At 43.5% G+C, this 20,348-nt stretch overlaps 1 long non-coding RNA gene across 1 annotated transcript; it reads right to left on the bottom strand.

Moving 5' to 3' along the window:
• Window positions 1-10,408: 10,408 nt before the first annotated feature.
• Window positions 10,409-20,028, bottom strand: LOC145408382 (uncharacterized). The gene is made up of 3 exons (XR_013898921.1): window positions 19,964-20,028; window positions 15,998-16,041; window positions 10,409-10,835 (listed from the first exon to the last, which is right to left on the bottom strand). It is a non-coding gene; the product is annotated as an uncharacterized LOC145408382 (long non-coding RNA).
• Window positions 20,029-20,348: the final 320 nt, after the last annotated feature.

Below are 20,348 nucleotides of genomic sequence, written 5' to 3'. Positions count from 1 at the left end.
CAATCTTGCGATCAGATAAGGTATAAATCAACATCTGAACCATCACTGTCATCATCTAACAACGTATCGCTATCATCACTACAGAGATTTCATCCAATATTTGCTTGGGCTACGGCTAGCGGCGGCATGGAGAAGATTTCGTACCATTACCTTCTTCATATTATAAGATAATTGAGCTGAGCTCTTCTCCTTGTAAAAATGCATAATCTATGTATGGCAATATTCTATAGGATGCCATGAGTTGCTGACAGATTTATTTCGTGCCATTTCTGACAGCGGAATTTTTGAAAACAGGAAATCATATGTGATACAGCTGCAGTCAGAGCCATTTGGACTCAAATATCATATATGATACAGCCGCAGTCAATGGGTTAATGACCTACAGCAGCATGTACAGCACCCTACCCGTATCCCTGACCATCTTGGAGAGAGCTCCATCATACTTGACCTCTGCCTTACAACTAATCCTTCTGCTTACACTGTTAATCTTTCCATTCCATTGGGCTCCTCCGATCACAACCTTATTACCTTAACCTTTCCTATCACTCCGGTACGGCCTGCGGACCCTCCAAAGAAATGTCGTCTGTGGCACTTTGGAGCTGCAGACTGGGAGGCCCTCAGGCAGTACTTCATTGATTTTCCAAGGAATGATTATTATTTCCATGGTTGGGAGCCATCTGAATGTGCCGCCGCATTACGGAGGTTATTCTCTCGGGCATGGAAGCATATGAGGCGCTTGGAGGGAAAACCAGGTAAGCGCCATCCCGGCCAGAAACGGAGTTACATATACCACTTTATTCCCCAAATCCTCTTCTACCACTACAACAAGGGTTTAAGTGAAAAAGATGTCCGTAAGATGGTTGAAAATTACGATTTTTAAAAGGCTGTGAATGACCGTACTGCTATTGATAGCCAACCACACCATGACATTACCATTAGGTCCATTTTGGCTTAATATTTTCTTCTCCCAAGTACCGCATCCTTGGAAACCAACATCATGTCCGGTTTTCCTACTTGAGTTAAGGCGATTTTACCATAGTATTCATGTCAAAACACGCACTTATTGTAAGCCGAATGTATGTGAGGCTAAGAGTGAGAGGGAAAACTTGGTGAGCGCCACACAGCAGGAGGTGGCTGAAGGACGCGCCAATCGCGTGGCTCGACGCATACCACCAAGCTTCTTTTTATGACACCACCATAATGGCACATGTCCTTACTTACCTACTGACATTTTTAGTCTCAGTATCTTATAGCTGACCTACAATAACACATATTAGGGGTAAAAGTACTGCTACTTTGTCGTCAATTGTTGTCTAACAAGAGGAGAAAGAAGATGTTATTGAATTTTTTCATTTAAAATACCACTAATTATCAGCGTCTGAGTATCATTACAGAAAAGTAGATGAATTAGGCTACATGGAAAAAAAAAAGACAAGAACAGAATATCTTCCTTGGTTGAAAAGTTATGTCATATTAAAAGTACACAAACTTTAACAGCGTTTTTTTTTTTTTTTTTTTTTGCGCTTACCTGGTTTTCCCTCTAATGGTCTCATATATTCCATTCTCATAGCCTTTGACTAATGCAAGAAAGCCCTGGTTTAATCACGCATGTTCCAATGCAGTCCACAACAAGGAGGGGGCCTATAATAGGTATCGGAGCCAACTCACCCCTGAATCTATCTATCTATTGCCAGACGCCTCAATCCCGTTTGGGGTGGCCACAAACAAATAGCCTCCAAGTCGCCCTGTCCCCCGCCATTTCACTGCCCTGCTCCCAACTCACACCTCTCTCTCTCATATACCTTTCCACCCCATCCCTCCATCTCATCCTCAGCCTCCCCCTCCCTCTTCTCCCCTCCACCTCACTCACATACACTCTCTTCGTCAGTCTTTCACCCTCCATCCTCTCCACATGGCCAAACCACCTCAGTGTGTTCCTCATAACGCTTCCTATCACATCCACATCCACACCACAATTCTCCTTTATATCCTCATTCGTCAGCCTGTCTCTCCATGTGACTCCACAGGCTCCTCTTTAATAACTCATTTCCACTGCTCTCACTCTTGACTTGTGTCCTTCCAACAACGTCCAAGCTTCACTTCCATACGTTAGAGTTGGTATCACAATACTGTCATGTAGTAACTTTTTCACTTCCATGCTCACTTCCGTTTCTTATCACTGCTTTCAAAGACCCAGCAACCTTTCTTCACTGCTGTACCCTTTCAAGCACTTCACCCTCCAAACCTCCATCCTTACTCATCACACTACCCAAAATTTTAAGACATCTTTCCTATCACAACCTTCTTTCCGATCGTCAGTATGGGTTCCGTCAGGGACGCTCCACTGGCGATCTTCTCACCTACCTTTCAGACTCCTGGTCATCCTCCTTTCGGGACTGCGGCGAAAGCTTTGCCATTGCACTTGACATCTCAAAGGCTTTCGATCGAGTCTGGCATAAATCTTTAATTTCCAAACTGCCCTCCTACGGTTTCTATCCTTCTATCTGTGCCTTCATCGCTAGCTTCCTTTCTGGTCGTTCTATAGCCGCTGTTGTAGACGGCCATCGTTCTTCTCCTAGATCTATCAACAGTGGTGTTCCTCAGGGCTCTGTCCTATCACCAACTCTCTTCCTTTTATTAATCAATGATCTTCTAAGCTGTACATCTAACCCTATCCACTCATACGCTGATGACTCCACCCTTCACCTTTCCATTCGGTTTCTGCAACGCCCATCTCAACAGTTACTTCAAGAAACAAGGGATGAGGCTATGGCACACCTAATGTCTGACTTGGCTCATATCTCTGACTGGGGTAAAAATAATATGGTTGTCTTTAATGCATCTAAGATGCAGTTCTTACACCTATCAACCCGACAAAATCTTCCACAGGTATACCCACTAATGTTTAATAATATTCAGCTTAATCCTGCATCATCCTTGAACATGCTTGGGGTTTCATTTACTCGGGACTTATCTTGGAAAGATCATATTACATCTCTTGTAAAATCTGCTTCCAAGAGATTGGGTGTGCTAAGCCGACTCCGCTCTTTCTTTACCCCTGCACAATTGTTGACTCTGTACAGGGGTTTTATCCACCCCTGTGTGGAGTACAACTCTCATGTGTGGGGAGGCTCTCCACATACAGCTCTTCTCAATAGAGTGGAGTCAAAGGCTTTTCGTCTCATTAACTCTCCTCCTCTTACTGACTCCCTTCAACCTCTGTCTCTTCGCCGCACTGTTGCATCTTTATCTCTTTTCTATCTCTACTTTAATGGTCACTGCTCCTCTGAACTGTCTGCTTGCATTCCTCCACCTCTACGACGGGCGCTTAGCACCCGTCTGGCAGCAAACTCTCATCCCTTTTCTGTCCAGCTCTCTAATGCAAGAGTTAACCGTTACTCCCAGTCTTTCATTTATGCAACAGGTCAGCTCTGGAACTGTCTCCCTCTGTCTGTATTTCCTGCTGCCTATGATCTCAAGTCTTTCAAACGTAGTGTGTCCAGGCATCTCAAAATGATCGGATCTTGAATTTGGCTCTATATTGTATTTTGTTATTGGAGGGAACTGTTACTGCGGGCTAATGGCCTTTGGTTCCTTCTTCCTCGCATAAAAAAAAAAATAAAAAAAAAAAAAAGTACTTGAAAGTACTCACATTCACCCCTGAATCACATCTTGTTTTTGTTTCTGCCCGGAATCGTGCTAAGGCCGTTCTTCACACTGCTAAAAATAATTTCAACCTTACTAAATGCTCTCAACTCTCCGACTCGAATTCTTCCCGCTCCTTCTGGCACCCTGCCAAAAACCTTTCTAACAACTGTACCTCATCATCCTTCCCTCCTCTTTTCTATTCTGATAGTTTTGTAGCTATTTCTTCTATTGATAAAGCAGATCCCTTTGCTCAGACTTTCTCCTCCACTTCCACCTTAGATGATTCTGGTGCTCTTTCTCCATCACTTCCCCCCTTAGACTTCCTCATGGCTGACATTAAAATTTCTTCAACTGATGTATTTTCTGCCATCACTGGCCTCAATACTAACAAGGCATATGGGCCTGATGGAGTCCCTCCTGTTGTACTCAAGAACTGTGCTTCAATGATTGCACCTTGCCTAGGTAAACTCTTTTGCCTTTGTCTGTCAACTTGTACCTTTCCTTCTTGCTGGAAGTTTGCTCTCATTCAGTCGGTTCCAAAGAAGGATGACCATTCCCAGCCATCTAACTATCGTCCAATTGCTTTAACATCCTGTGTCTCAAAAGTTTTTGAGTCAATTCTTAACAGAAAAATTTTAAAGCGTCATTCCTATCACAGACTTCTTTCTAATCATCAGTATGGGTTCTATCAGGGGCGCTCCACTGGTGATCTTCTCAACTACATTTCAGACTCCTGGTCATCCTCCTTTCGGGACTTTGGAGAAAGCTTTGCCATTGCACTTGAGATCTCAAAGGCTTTCAATCGAGTCTGCTATAAATTTTTAATTTCCAAACTACGCTCTCACGGTTTCTATCCTTCTATTTTTGTCTTCATCACTAGCTTCCTTTCTGGTCGTACAATAGCTGCTGTTGTAGACGGCCATCGTTCTTCTCCTAGATCTATCAACAGCTGTGTTCCTTAGGGTTCTGTCCTATCACCAACTCTCTTCCTTTTATTTATCAATGACCTTCTAAGCTGTACATCTAATGTTATCCACTTGTACACTGATGATTCCACCCTTCATCTTTCCATTCGGTTCCCGCAACGTCCATCTCAGCAGTTATTTCAACAAACAAGGGATGAGGCTATGGCACACCTAATGTCTGACTTGGCTCGTGTCTCTGACTGAGGTAAAAATAATCTTCTTGTTTGTAATGCAGCAAAAACTCAGTTTTTTTTTTTTTTTTTTTTTTTTAATGCGAGGAAGAAGGAACCAAAGGCCATGAGCCTGCAGTAACAGTTCCCTCCAAGAGAAAAACAAAACACAATAGAGAGGCAAATTCAAGATCCGATCATTTTGAGATGCCTGGACACACTGCGTTTGAAAGACTGGAGATCATAGGCAGCAGGAAATACAGATAGAGGGAGACAGTTCCAGAGCAGACCTGTTGCATAAATGAAAGACTGGGAGTAACGGTTAACTCTTGCATTAGAGAGTTGGACAGAAAAGGGATGAGAGTTTGCTGCCAGACGGGTGCTACGCGCACGTCGTAGAGGTGGAGGAATGCAAGCAGACAGTTCAGAGGAGCAGTGACCATTAAAGTAGAGATAGAAAAGAGATAAAGATGCAACAGTGCGGCGAAGAGACAGAGGTTGAAGGGAGTCAGTAAGAGGAGGAGAGTTAATGAGACGAAAAGCCTGTGACTCCACCCTATTAAGAAGAGCTGTATGTGGGGAGCCTCCCCACACATGAGAGTTGTACTCCACACAGGGGCGGATAAAACCCCTGTATAGAGACAACAATTGTGCAGGGGTAAAGAAAGAGTGGAGTCGGCTTAGCACACCCAATCTTTTGGAAGCAGATTTTACAAGAGATGTAATATGATCTTTCCAAGATAAGTCCCGAGTAAATGAAACCCCAAGCATGTTCAAGGATGATGCAGGATTAAGCTGAATATTATTAAACATTAATGGGTATACCTGTGGAAGATTTTGTCGGGTTGATAGGTGTAAGAACTGAGTCTTAGATGCATTAAAGACAACCATATTATTTTTACCCCAGTCAGAGATACGAGCCAAGTCAGACATTAGGTGTGTCATAGCCTCATCCCTTGTTTCTTGAAGCAACTGTTGAGATGGGCGTTGCGGGAACCGAATGGAAAGGTGAAGGGTGGAGTCATCAGCGTATGAGTGGATAGGGTTAGATGTACAGCTTAGAAGATCATTGATGAATAAAAGGAAGAGAGTTGGTGACAGGACAGAGCCCTGAGGAACACCACTGTTGATAGATCTTGGAGAAGAACGATGGCCGTCTACAACAGTGGCTATAGAACGACCAGAAAGGAAGCTAGCGATGAAGGCACAGATAGAAGGATAGAAACCGTAGGAGGGCAGTTTGGAAATTAAAGATTTATGCCAGACTCGATCGAAAGCCTTTGAGATGTCAAGTGCAATGGCAAAGCTTGCCGAAGTCCCGAAAGGAGGATGACCAGGAGTCTGAAAGGTAGAGAAGATCGCCAGTGGAGCGTCCCTGACGGAACCCATACTGACGATCGGAAAGAAGGTTGTGATAGGAAAGATGCCTTAAAATTTTTCTATTAAGAATTGACTCGAAAACTTTTGAAATACAGGACGTTAAAGCAATTGGACGATAGTTGGAGGGTTGGGAATGGTCACCCTTCTTTGGGACTGGCTGAATGAGAGCAAACTTCCAGCAAGAAGGAAAGGTACAAGTTGACAGACAAAGGCGAAAGAGTTTGCCTAGGCAGGGTGTAAGCACAGAAGCACAGTTCTTGAGAACAACAGGAGGGACTCCATCAGGCCCATAAGCCTTGTTAGTACTGAGGCCAGTGATGGCAGAAAATACATCAACTGAAGAAATTTTAATGTCAGCCATGAGGAAGTCAGAGGGGAGAAGTGATGGAGGAACAGCACCGGAATCGTCTAAGGTGGAATTGGAGGAGAAAGTCTGTGCGAAGAGATTTGCTTTATCAGTAGAAGAAATAGCTACAGAACCATCAGAGTAGAAAAGAGGAGGGAAGGATGATGAGGTAAAGTTGTTAGAAAGATTTTCGGCAAGGTGCTAGAAGGAGCGGGAAGAATTCGAGTTGGAGAGTTGAGAGCATTTAGTATGGATGAAATTATTTTTAGTAGAGCGAAGAACAGACTTAGCACGATTCCGGGCAGAAACGTAAAGATGATGTGATTCAGGGGTGGGTTGGCTCCGGTACCTTTTGTAGGCCCTCTCCTTGTTGCGGACAGCATTAGAACAAGCGTGATTAAACCAAGGCTTTCTTGCATTAGTCAAAGGATATGAGAAAGGAATGTATGCTTCCATGCCCGAGAGAATAACCTCCGTAATGCGTGCAAGGCACACTCTCAGATGGCTCACGGCCATGGAAGCAATAATCATTCCAGGGAAAATCAAAGAAGTACTGCCTGAGGGCCTCCCAGTTCGGCTCCAAAATGCCACAGACGACGTTTCCCTGGAGGGTCCACAGGCCGTACCGGAGTGATAGGACAGGTTAAGGTAATAAGGTTGTGATCGGAGGAGCCCAACGGAGAGAAAAGATTAACAGAGTAAGCAGAAGGATTAGTTGTGAGGAAGAGGTCAAGTATGTTGGAGCTCTCTCCAAGGCGGTCAGGGATACGGGTAGGGTGCTGTACAAGCTGCTCTAGGTCATTAAGGATAGAAAAGATGTAGGCTTGTTCACCAGGTGGATCCGTGAAAGGAGAGGAGAGCCAAAGGTGGTGGTGAACATTGAAATCTCCAAGAATGGAGATTTCAGAGAAAGGAGAAATGGACAGAATGTGTTCCATCGTAGAAGTAAGATAGTCGAAGAATTTTTGATAGTCAGTAGAATTAGGGGATAAGTAAACAGCACAGATATATTTAGTCAGAGAATGACAGGAAAGCCGAAGCCAGAGTGTGGAGAATTCAGAAGAATCAAGTTCAGGAACACGAGAGCAAGATAAGTCGTTGCGTATGTATACACAACAGCCACCTTTGGCTTTGAAATGAGTATAGAGAAAGTAGGAGGATACAGAAAAGGGTTTGCTGTCGGTTGCCTCAGACAGCTGAGTCTCCGTCAGAAAAAGAAGGTGAGGTTTAGAGGAGGAGAGGTGGTGCTCAACAGAGCGAAAGTTAGATGAAAGGCCGCGAATGTTGCAGAAATGAAGAAGAGAGTCAGACAGTGGTTCCAGGCACCTCGAGTCGTCACCGGGAGAGGGGCAGATGGTGGGGGCATTTATGGTCCCCCTCCCTGGGGACTCCGAGGCTTGATTAATCGACGCCATTTTTGTGAATTTTGAATAGGAAGTGTAGTGTGTACTGTGCATGTAGTTTGGTGAAGATAGAGAAATTTGTACTGGAGAGCATGCTGGCCTACTCTCTGTGTAACTGAGACACTGACACAGTCTTCCACAGGCATACCCACTAATGTTTAATAATATCCAGCTCAGTCCTGCATCATCCTTGAACATGCTTGCGGTTTCATTCACTCGGGACTTATCTTGGAAAGATCATATAGCATCTCTTGTAAAATCTGCTTCCAAGAGATTAGGTGTGCTATGCCGACTCAGTACCTTCTTTACCCCAGCACAGTTTTTGACTTTATACACGGGTTTTATTCGGCCCTGATTACGGTACAACTCTCATGTGTGGGAAGGCTCCCCACATACAGCTCTTCTCAATAGGGTGGAGTCAAAAGCTTTTCGTCTCATTAACTCTCCTCCTCTTACTGGCTCCCTTCAACGTCTGTCTCTTCACCGCACTGTTGCATCTTTATCTCTTTTTTTAACGTTACTTCCATGGTCACTGCTCCTCTGAACTGTCTGCTTGCATCCCTCCATCTCTTTGACGGGCGCATTGCACCCGTCTAGGAACAAACTCTCATCCCTTTTCTGTCCAACTCTCTAATGCAAGAGTTAACCGTTACTCCCACTCCTTGTTTAATGCAATAGGTCAGCTCTGGAACTGTTTCTCTCTGTCTGTTTTTCCTAATTCTATGATCTCCAGTTTTTCAAACGCTGTGTGTCCAGGCATCTCGAAATGAACGGATATTGAATTTTGCTCTCTTTTGTCTTGTTTTTGTTTTTTTCTTGGAAGGAACGGTTTGTGGGCTCCTGGCCTTTGGTTCCTTCTTTCTTTCATTAAAAAAAAATATTACATGAACACAGAAAAATTAAAAAAAATGTGACAGGGATAATTTTAGACGCCGAAAGAAAACACAAATGACAAATAATATGCACAAATTAATGTAGAATAATGGCACAAAGGCATTTCTCTTTTTAAGAAGTTCAGAAAAAAAACATAGAACATACAACCATGAGCAAAAGTTCGCTAACAATCTTATGCCAGCAGTGTGTTCTGCCTTCCATGTTCCTCATTCCTCCCCAAACGACAAAGGGCATACTTCCTTCTCATACTCTCTTCTAGTCTGTTTCATATTGCTACGTGGGTCCTTCAGAAAGTTCTCTGCCTTACCCCAAAAATGTTGTAGGAAAAAGATCGTTCTTGTATTATTTCTCAACGTAGTCTCTCCTACCTTCCAAGTACTTGTTCACCGACGTTTAAGCATTGCTATCTCGTCGCCGAAGAAGGTCGCATCTTGAGCTTCCAAATATGCCTTAACAGCATGGAAGACTTCATCGTCACTTTGATAACGGTGACCACGCAGGGGAGATTTCAGTCTGGGAAACAGGTAGTCAGATGGAGTCAGGTTAGATGGGTAAGGAGCATGATGCAAAGGTTCAGAGTTGGGTGCTTTAGCCACTGCCACCTGTGCCGTGTGAACAGGAGCATTGTCCTGGAGCAACAACACGCCTCCTTGCAGCTTTTCTCTCCATTTCTCCTTGACTGCTTCTGATGCATAATAGGCCTCAGTAATGATTTGACCCTTTTGAACGCAGTCCATTGTGAGAACTGCCTTAGTCCCAAAACAATGATGCCATCATCTTTCTGACAGGTGCCACTTGCTTGAATTTTAGGAAAGGCGAAGATTCGTTGTGCTTTCATTGCATGCTTTCAATTTTTTTTATTATTTCAGGTTCAGAGTGGTGAACCCATGTCTCCTGGGTCAAAAATCTCCGGAAGGAACTGGCTGTATCGGCCTGGAAACTAACCAAGTGTCCTTCGAATTTCCAAACTGGTCAGTTTCTGGTCTGGTGTCAACATATTGGACAGCCATCATGCAGACAGCTTGTTCATACCTAAGATGTTAGTCAAAACAGTGTGCACTGAGCCGCCACTGATGCCTATGGTGTCAGCTACTTGTCGCACAGACAAACGTCTGTCATTCAAGACCATAAGGGAAATGGCTTCCACTTGATCATCCATAGTTGATGATTTTCGGCGTGGATCATCTTCGGTGCTCTCCCTGCCCTGCTTGAAATCAGCAGCCCACTTCTTTATGGCGGTATAGCAAGGAAAGTCCACATCAAGTGTAATGATCATGGCTTCATGAAATTCTCTGGGAGGATTGTAACCCTGTTTTGCATAAATCTAATCACAGAACAGGTTTCTCTCTTGTTCATTTTGGGGTTTTGCTGTTACCTGTTGAAATTAAGGCGCCTCACCTGCAAGCTAAACACGGGTAGATTTTCCTTGAATAAGAAAAACTTGCCTTCCCAAGTGATTGTCTTAAGATTAATCTTTATTAACTTTCGTCAATAATTATGGTATGTTTTTCTGTTGTTTAATTGCATTTTCAGCCAAGATGGATATGATTTTTTTTGTGTGTGTGGGGTGAGGAAGGGAGTCAGTAAAACTTTATTTTGTTGAAGTTACTTTATTTTTATACCCATCTCCTTGAATCAAAACATAGAATTTAAAACATGGGGTAAAAGGCCTCCTCAAAGGGCGTTTTGCCCCACCCATGGGGTTAACAGCTCCCCCCTTTTTCTAATTCAAAATTTCACCATGGTATCCATAGACAACATGCAGCATAGACAGGGTGTACATGAGTGCTTTTAAATATAATAGTCCCATATCTGTGACATGAATAGTTTCAATACCATGGATACTTTCTCATTGGCGGGTCATCATACCCCACTTTAACAAACTTGCATGCACTCCTTGCCACACCCAGCCACCAGACAGCATCGGTACCTGGGATCTTGGTCGGAACACTCACTGTCGCATTGGCACTGGTCGTAGTACCAGAGGCACATGATTCCAAAGGAGTTAGGGTCGGGACACGGACAATACCTGGGAAGAAGAAACGCATTGAAACAATCTCCAAATAGCATTCAGAAATTGGCCTGCAGAGAACATTCTCATCCTCCTCATCCTCAGTATCATCATCATCATCATCATCATCATCATCATCATCATCATCATCATCCTGACCCTTCCCACTCACAAGCTGGGTCAGGTAGGGTTTGGAGGGCCAGAGAGAAAAAAAAAATCAATAAAAATACATAATAACCATAGTGTGCCCATTAACAACACTCATATCCCCCCACCATTCACGCCCACGGAATCCTGGCTCTACAGACGCTTTTAAACATGCGCCTTAAAGCACTCAGAAATTACAACAAACATTAGAACACTCTTTACAGCATTCATCAATTGCGTATTTTTATATCCTTAGTTTGGATATGTCTGGTTGAGGCAGTAGCCTTGCTACTGGTACCATGTAACCCAGTACAACCAGCCGCATGGTCGGGTTGCCGGCGACTAAACCGATTCCCCTCACTGGTGTACACTGGTGTACACCAGTGAGGAGGGTGCATTGGACACCCAGGTGGACAATAAAAGAAACCACTCAAAGGGCAGATGGGCTTCTGGTGCCTTGTACAGCATGCCTCTTTAGGCAAAGGTTAGGAGAAGGAAAACTCTATTTCAAACCATCTGTTGCCTTGCAGGTTAGGCCTCTTCAGGCAATGGCTAGGAGAATGGAAACTCTAAATTCAAACCACCTGCTGACTTGCAGGTTATACCTAAAAAGGTAAAGGCTATACCCACCTCTTAAAACTGTGGTTTTGCTTGTCAGGAAGGCCATCCGTAGCAGCAAAACCAAATGGCCCAATCAACTATGATGACTATTCCAGTCATAGAAATAGCCCCCAGTCCCAGGCAGCCTTTGAGTAGGCAGGGGATGCTAAGAATCACCGGGTATACTGATCATGCTAGAAAAGGAGGTGCGTTGCGGGTGTGCACTGTAAATGTTGGAACGATGGTAGGAAGAAGTGGAGAGGTAGGAGATGTTGGGAAGGAGAGCAGTTGACTTGTTCTGCGTACAGGAGGTGCAGTATAAGGGGACGGGATACAGAATGTTTGGTGGGGGTAAGGAGAGGTACAAGTTCTGGTGGTCAGGGGAGAAGGAAGGAACCGGAGGTGTGGGATGTTGGTGAGGGAGGAGTTAGTCGAGGATGTGATAGAAGAGGAGAGAATGTCTCCAAGGTTGGTGAAAGTTAAGATTGTAGTGGCGGGAAAGGTCTGGCATATTTTTTTTTTTTTTTTTTTTTTTGCATATGCGCCACAGATTGGTAGACCAGATGACGAAAAAGAGGCATTCTGAGGAAAACCTGATGATGCAGCACGAGTACCTCACTCTGAGGTATATGATCATTGCTGGAAACTTGAATGGACACATTGGTACTGATCGGAGAGGGTATGAGGAAGTTATGGGAGTCTTCGGCTTTGGAGATACAAATAGAGAGGGAGAGAAGGATTTGAAAATTATAAACACAACGTTCAAAAAGGAAAGAGAGAAGTTGATAACTTAGAAAAGTGGAGGAGTAGAAACTCAAATTGATTTTATGCTGATGAGAAAGAAGCAAGATATTAAAGTGAAAGATTGTAAAGTTATACCAGGTGAAGCATGTCTACCACAACATAGACTCTTGGCTATGGATTTGAGAGTGGAAAATAAGAAACGAAGAAAGAAGAGAAAAGGTGTTAAAAGAGTAAAGGAGTGGAAATCGAAGGATGAGGAGATAAGACTGCATTTTGAAGAGAATTTTAAGAGAAGAAATGAGAGACAGAGAGGTGATTGGAAACACTTCAGGAATAATATAACAGAGGCTGCGAGGGAAATCTGTGGAGAAACAACAGGTCACAGGAGAAAAGAAAGATTTGGTCGTGGTGCGAGGAGGTGAAGCAGGCGATAAGTGCGAAGAAAAGAGCATTTGAATTATGGTAGAGAGCTAGAAGAGAAAAGGACAGAAGAGAATACAATGAAAAGAAATGACAGGCAAAGAGAGAAGTGGCCAGAACCAAAAGGGTGGCCTGGGAAAGTTGGAGTACAGATCTGGAGAGTGCACAAGGACGGACAAAAATGTTTAAAATTGCAAAACAGATGAGGAAGGAGAGGAAAGATGTGGTGGGAGCTAAATTTGTAAAGGATGAAAATGGGGAAGTAAAAATTGACGAGGCAGAAATACTGGAAAGGTGGAAGAGGTACTTTGAGGAGCTGGTAAATGAAGAACATAATTATGAGATAGAAGAGATGGGAAAAGTTGAGGAGCCAGTTGCAGCGATAGCAGAAGTTGAAGTGGAGATGGTCTTAAAGGAAATGAAGACTGGGAAAGCTCCAGGCCCAACAGGTATAACAGCTGATCTGATAAAAAAAGGCGAAGTACTGGTGTAAAAGAATTCACAAGGATTTTTAATAACATCATAATAGGAGGACAGCCACATGAGGACTGGAGAGATAGCTGGACAACGCCAATTTATAAAGGCAAAGGAGATGCCCTTCTGCGTGGATAGTACTGAGAGGTCAGACTGTTGGAGCATGGAATGAAGACATTCGAGAAGGTGCTGGAAGGAAGGCTGAAGCAGATAGTGAAGACGGATAACCGACAGGTTGGATTTTGCACAGGTAAATCCACAATAGATGCAATATTCATCATGAGACAGTTGCAGGAAAAGTTTCAACAGAGGAGGAAATGTTTGGAAATTTTGGAATAGGGGTTGGGTACATCAAGGTTCAGCACTCAGTCCATTGCTGTTCAACACAGTAATGGAGGAGGCAAAACGGGAATGTAGGGGGGAAGGCCCGTGGGAATTGCTGCACATTGATGACCTAGTGCTGACAGCGGAGCCTAAGGAAGAAGTGGTGGAAATGTTTAATAGATGGACAAATGGAATGGAGAAGAGGGGAATGAAAATAAATATGGATAAGACAGAGGTAATGGTGACAGGCAAGAAACCAGTAGAAAGAATTCAGTCAGGAAAATGGCCATGTGGATGCTGTGGCAGAGGAGTAGGAGTGAACTCAGTGTTGTGCACGGAGTGTAATAAATAGTGCCGTAGAAGGTGTTCAGGTCTGCCGAATATGAGAGGAGTGCAAAATTTTCGCTGCCCAGCCTGCATAAGAAGAAAGGCGGAGGGAGAAGAGCAGAGGTTGAGCTAGAGGTGAATGGGGGCACACTACAGGAGGTGCAGCAGTTCTGCTATCTAGGAGATGTACTGGCCTGTGAAGCAGGGGTGGAGAGATCAGTTAGAAGAAGAGTGGCGTCAGCATGGTTAAAATGCAAGAAAATAGCTAGCCTACTGGTCAACAAACACATACCACTGAGACACAGAAGTAAAATATATGAGGCCTGCATTAGACCAGTACTGATACATGGTGCTAAAACATGGGCTTTGACAGATAGACTGATGAATGTGCTGAGGAGTACTGATAGTAGAATGTTTAGATACATGGCGGGAGTGAGATGGGAGGACACAGTTTTGAGTGAGCAGGTAGCCAGAAGATGCGGAGTGAAGAATCTCGATATCATCTTGAAGCAGAGGCGGCTTAGATAGTTTGGTCACGTGAGGAGGGGTGAGGAAGGGAGCTATGTGAGAATAGCAGAGGAACTGGAGGTGGTGGGACGTTGACCGCCAGGAAGACCTAAGAAGACCTGGAAATGTGTTGTAACGCAAGATATGGAAAGACTGGGTATTGGAGAAGATTTAATCCAGGATAAGAAGCAGTGGAGAAAAGCCATCGCACGTCCAACCCCAGTTTGAATATGGGAACAGAAGGACGAAAAACGATGATGATGATGATGAATATCCTTAGCTCTGGGATGATTGGCACCACCATAAATATAGGTGACATTGTAGCCTAGCCCTGGAGTCCTACGTTTGTGATTGGGAAGAAAAGAGGAGTGGATGAGAGAGAGAGAGAGAGAGAGAGAGAGAGAGAGGCTACATACATAAGTGCATACATATACACTCGAAGATACATACATACTTACTCGTAGATAAATACATACATACATACATACATACTTGAGATACATACATACTGTACATATATATATATATATATATATATATATATATATATATATATATATATATATATATATATATATACATAGGCATACATTCATACATACATATTCGTAGATACACACATACATACATACATACACACATACATACTGTACATACATACATACATATACAAGCAGAGAAAGGGATATCATATTATAGACAGATTAAAGCCGCCTGACATCCCAGCAGTGACATCCCACCAAAAGCCCTCAACTCACACTTATACATCGTGCAATAATGTATAGTTCCGGTCAGCAGTTCTTTGACATTCCGAAAATGCATCAGAATCAGAATCTTCCTACTTAACCAGCAATATTCAAGCGAGATGAAAAGGTTGGAATCTTGCTTTGTTAGTTCTGAACCCCTATGTGTAAAACTTGGGAGATCATCTTGTCGGAGCGAGCGAAGGGAGCGAGAACACTAGTAAAGAAGAGAAAGTTTCAGCTATACTACTCACGTCACGCAAAAGATGCTGTTTCGAACATTATTAAAGTTATCGAGAATATATGTACATCTTGGAAAAGATTGTGAAGAATAATACTCGTTATTTAACTTACATTTCTGACAATTCCCCACCGCTAAAAAAAAAAAAAATAAAAAAAATAAATGTAAATTTAACTCCATCAAAAAAGGATTTTTTCGGACACTGTTAAGGCTACAGTGGACCTACGCACATCGCTGGAAACCTTATAAAATAGATGGAAAAGAAGACGAGAATAATAAAAACAGGCAATACATAAGTGAAATTTCTCAAAAATCTCCACAATATTTCTGACAAATGCCAACATGCGCCAAACTCATCCTCAAAATGAAGTTATCTCGGAAGTTATCAAAGATACAGCCTATCCACGCACATCGTTGTAAAGCGTATGGAAATTTAGTGGATGTTTCTAGAGTAGCTTTTCTGAGCTGAAAATGGGAGAAAGATCTTTGTCGTATGAAAACAAACATACTATACTGTACCTATAAGACTGAGGACAAGTATATGGATAAGCAAACTCATACACAACTTAGGCTGAAGAATGTTTGTAGATACATCCCAAGGACATTTAAGTTGTGGTAAAGTGTTTGTTCCTGCTGACGACTGACTGACTTACAGGGGGTCGATGATAGGTGAGGGACGACACACCTCGGCCATACCCTGCAAGGAGAGAGGGAACACATTAATGCCGTTGTTTCAAAAGTGGACAGATAGGAGAATAACAACATGAAGTAATTAAATGAATAATTAAATATATAGATACAACACAGCCACCACCACTACCACCACCACTACCAACAAAACACCAACTTCTATACAACTACTACTACTGTACTACTACTACTACTACTACTATTACTACAACTACTACTACTACTGCTACTACTACTACTACTACCACCACCACCACTACTACTACTACTACTACTAGTAATAATAATTATAATAATAATAATTTTAATGATCTCCAAATTCAGTCCAATGACATAGTACCGGTATTAATATTTTTCATAACTTACAATTTTATTCAACTTAGGAAGGACCCTTATTGGTGAAGGCCTGAAGGTGTTGATGTAGGCTGCATCTGACCCCCCTTCGAGGGAGAAGAGTCTTTTAAAAGCTGAATTAAACCATCCAACACCACGAGCGTCAGTAAGAAGAATGAAAACACCAACACCAAGAGGAAAAATCGTCTGCGTATCATCCAGTCCTATCTTACCCCATAAGCATAGTGCCCGGGACTAAGCTACTTATTCCCGACACTGAATACAAGAGTGACCAGTTACTACACCCTGAGTGGCATTATATGAGCAATAGGTCCCAACCTTTCCTCAGATGTAAACTCTTTTGGGTCACATTTGGTTGGAGCGCCTTAAATTGCTAGACCACCAGGCGTCCATTGGGCTGTGTGGTTACCAGAAAACATTTGATTTGTTACACGATGTGCTTCCTCTGTACTCCTTTGCAGACTATATCAGCTGAGTACAAAAGTACAAAGGAGTACAAAGGACAGCAGACAGCAACAGACCTGTTGGTCCTGTCATGGCTGTTTGTAACTGAATTTGGAGATCATTCAAAGGTTGTAACTAACAAATCTATTCTACTAGTTAAGGACAAGGATAGTTATGCAGGAAAGACAGTAGGCTTCTTCACCAACCAAAAACCAAGGAGAGAGAGAGAGAGAGAAAGCGAGATGTAAGGTAATAAGGTATGGGAAGGACGGGATGAAGGGGGAGGGAGAGAGGGCGGGGAGGGGGGATAAAGAAAGAGGGAGAAGGGAGAGAGAGTGAGAGTGAGATGCAACCCATCACCCCCCTTGTCCCTCTCCACCACCTCTATCATAAAACTAATACACACAAAAAGCTGCCTGTAATTTCAACCACGTAATTATCCTTCATCTAGCAAACCATAATGGCAGCTTTGTCTTCGTTCAAAACTAGGGATGTTAAATTGAGTCAAGGTAACATCCACAAAACATAAATTTTACCCACAAAACAGAAATTATGTTACTGTTCAACTCTTTCCTTTATATAGCAACCGTTTGAATACAGTGTTGAGCTGTGAGAGATGCTTGGTGTGGAGGGGGAGGGCAATGGTGATGAGATGTAACATTAAGATTTGTGGGGATTTTACCTGCGTCGAAATATGATAGGTTTATGGAAGCAATGTGAAATTGTCGTGTTACGGCTGTTACATATAAAATCAGGATAAACCCTCAGTCAAATCATTAATCCTCCAGTTCCTATATTCACATAATATCCTCACACACACACACACACACACACACACACACACACACACATTTTATATGTGTATGTATGTATGCATATATGCATGTGTATGTATGTATACAGCCTGGCACCCACTTTATGTTATGATGAGTGTTATGTACTCGTATGACCTCGACAGGCAGCCGTTCGTCCGTCGCTGCTTTGGTTTTCCCAGCTATCAGACCACAACACAGAAATACCCCCACCCCCACCCCAAGCAAACACCACTTCCTCACCAGAATACCCCCAACACACCCACCAAACACCCCTATTCCACCACAATACCCCCGACACCCCCACCACAACCCCTTACTGGCGTGTCTGTCACCTTCAGATCCAGGCACGTACAGTATGTGGCAAGGGTGGGTGGGGGGGAGAAGCGGATAACATTATGGGCCGTATTATTGACCATTAATGTATACATATCTACATATACTGTATATCTAAGTACCGTATCTATCAATCTATTTATCTAAGTATCAGTATATACATACAGTATGTATGTGGGCGGGAGTATGTGGGAGAGATATGTTAAGAGGCAGTAAAGTAATAGGTACTGGTGAGGTAGTAGTAGTACTCGTACTAGTTATCCCCTAGACGGTCTGGCCGAACAGCCCCGAGTCCCTAAGGAAGGCCACGTCCGAGACCTGGCTTTCCCACAGAGCTCTCAAGGAGTGTATACTGTGTTGTTGGCGCAGGTGATTGTGTGCAATGAAGTCTTCCACGATATGCTTAATTGTATGGGGTGCTGAGATGTATCCTGGACAGGCATCAGCGACGGAGTCATCCAGCCTCTTCTGATAAGTCAGGAGGGCTCAATTGTGAGGCAGATGGAGTTACTGAGCGGGACGGAGGACAGGTTCGGTGGGGGGAATTTCAGGTGAGAATATAGTCCAGGTGCAGTGTAATCCCAGACTAATATTGCCTCACTCGGGTTAGCACAAAGAGATGTCCGGACTTCCCATGTCAGACAGCAACGAAGTGCCTCTGTCAGACCATCATATCACAAATATACACTCGTTTTCATTCTTTTTTGGTGGTGTTGGAGAGGGACACCTTCACGTGGCGGCACCGATATGACCAGACGGTGGATCTGGCCGGTTATACATACGTCCCTAAAACCTCTCCCTATCCCCCAGAAGAGGACGTTTGATTGAAGCAAGGATGATGGGGGTACGGAAAAGGCAGCTTTGGCTTGCAGGTCACAGAGTTCTTATTTAGAGAAGGATGGGATTACAGTCAATACTACTAGGTCACTTTATTAGGCTCATATTCGGACAGTGTCAGAGACAATCACATCTGTTTAAGTATTCTTATATTTTTATCCATTAAGGTCAATTCAGATTCATTTAAGAATCCAGTCAGGTATCGTAGGTCAGATCATCTCAGGTTAGCTGAGAGCCATTCAGGTCCAATTACTTCCATTCAAATCCATCTGGGTTTATTTAGATCACTTCAAATCCATGGTGACACGTCACGTCCAGCCCAGTTTAGACGGAGCAATGAATAGTAGTTCAGATTTATTTGTGACAAGTCAGGTCAGGACCATCCAGGACCATTCAGGGTCAACTACGTTCATTAGGTCCAGTCAGATCCAGTCAGGATCATGATTGTCACTTAAGGTTCCATCATGCCCAGTGAGGTCAGTTCGGGTCAGCTTAGTGCCATTGGTCAAAACCTATTTGTGTCAGTTTAGTCCTCTCACATCATTTCACTTCCATGGAATCGAGCCAGGCCAGCAGGGACCGATTTGTGTAATGTCAGAAGGCTTGTAACAACCAACTGTCCTATCACACAAAATTGTTTTTTCGAGATACGGTACATGATTTAGTTCTGACAAGAGATCTCTCAGGTTCTTCTAGGCTCCGTCAGTTTTATTATTGTCAAAAGAGATCACTTCGGGTCATGCCAAGAAGGTGTGTACCTAAAATCAGCCCCACTGGTGAGGAATTCAGGCCTGAAAGGTGTAGACAGTAAAGGTTTCAACCAAATCTTTCACCTTAGAACAGGAACACCAACAACGACAAAATCCGGGACGATAAATAAGTACGCATACACCTCTTGCACACACCTGAGGCTGTAAGGCACAAGTGCACACACCCTGCAGTTTGTTACCGTACTCTGACTGACCCATACATACCGCAGAAAAAGGAAGGATATTCATAAGCCCTCGTTTCCTTAACTTGTGCACAAAAGTGTTTGTATATATATTTATCTTCACTCATGCAGCTACCAAACACTTCAAAATCCATTTAGTGTTAATATTTAAAGGTGGCAAAATACGAAACTCACACTTAAATTCTCCAACTCACCAAGATGAATGCAATAAGGATGAGAATAAGCTGAGGTCTCATGCTGGCGGTAGACGTGGAGTGTGTGCGTGGAAAATGGCTGAGAGGGGTAATATACCTTGTTTGGAGAGAAGGGGAGAGTGGAAGGGAGAAGAAGAGGGAGGAGAGGGATGGAGCGAAGGGGGGAAGGAAGAGAGCGATTGAGGGAGGAGGGGGAGAGCGGAGAAGCTGAAATTTGTGGAGGCGTGGGATGGAGCAGTGCTGGGGAGAGTAGAGGACAGAGGGAGCTGGAGGAGAGAGATGATGGGGTGGAGGAAATGGAGAGAGAGAGAGGGACTGGGGAGAAAATGAACGAGGGATGAAGGGAAGAGGAAGTGAGTGACTGAGGGAGAAGGAGTTGAGTTAG

This window comes from Coenobita brevimanus, chromosome 77, assembly GCF_032717465.1.
Source record: "Coenobita brevimanus isolate Jiangsu-jjx chromosome 77, ASM3271746v2, whole genome shotgun sequence".
In the NCBI taxonomy this organism is placed as follows: Eukaryota; Metazoa; Arthropoda; class Malacostraca; order Decapoda; family Coenobitidae; genus Coenobita; species Coenobita brevimanus.
Note: the sequence above shows the minus strand (reverse complement) of the source record. Positions and strands in the feature narration are given on the sequence as shown.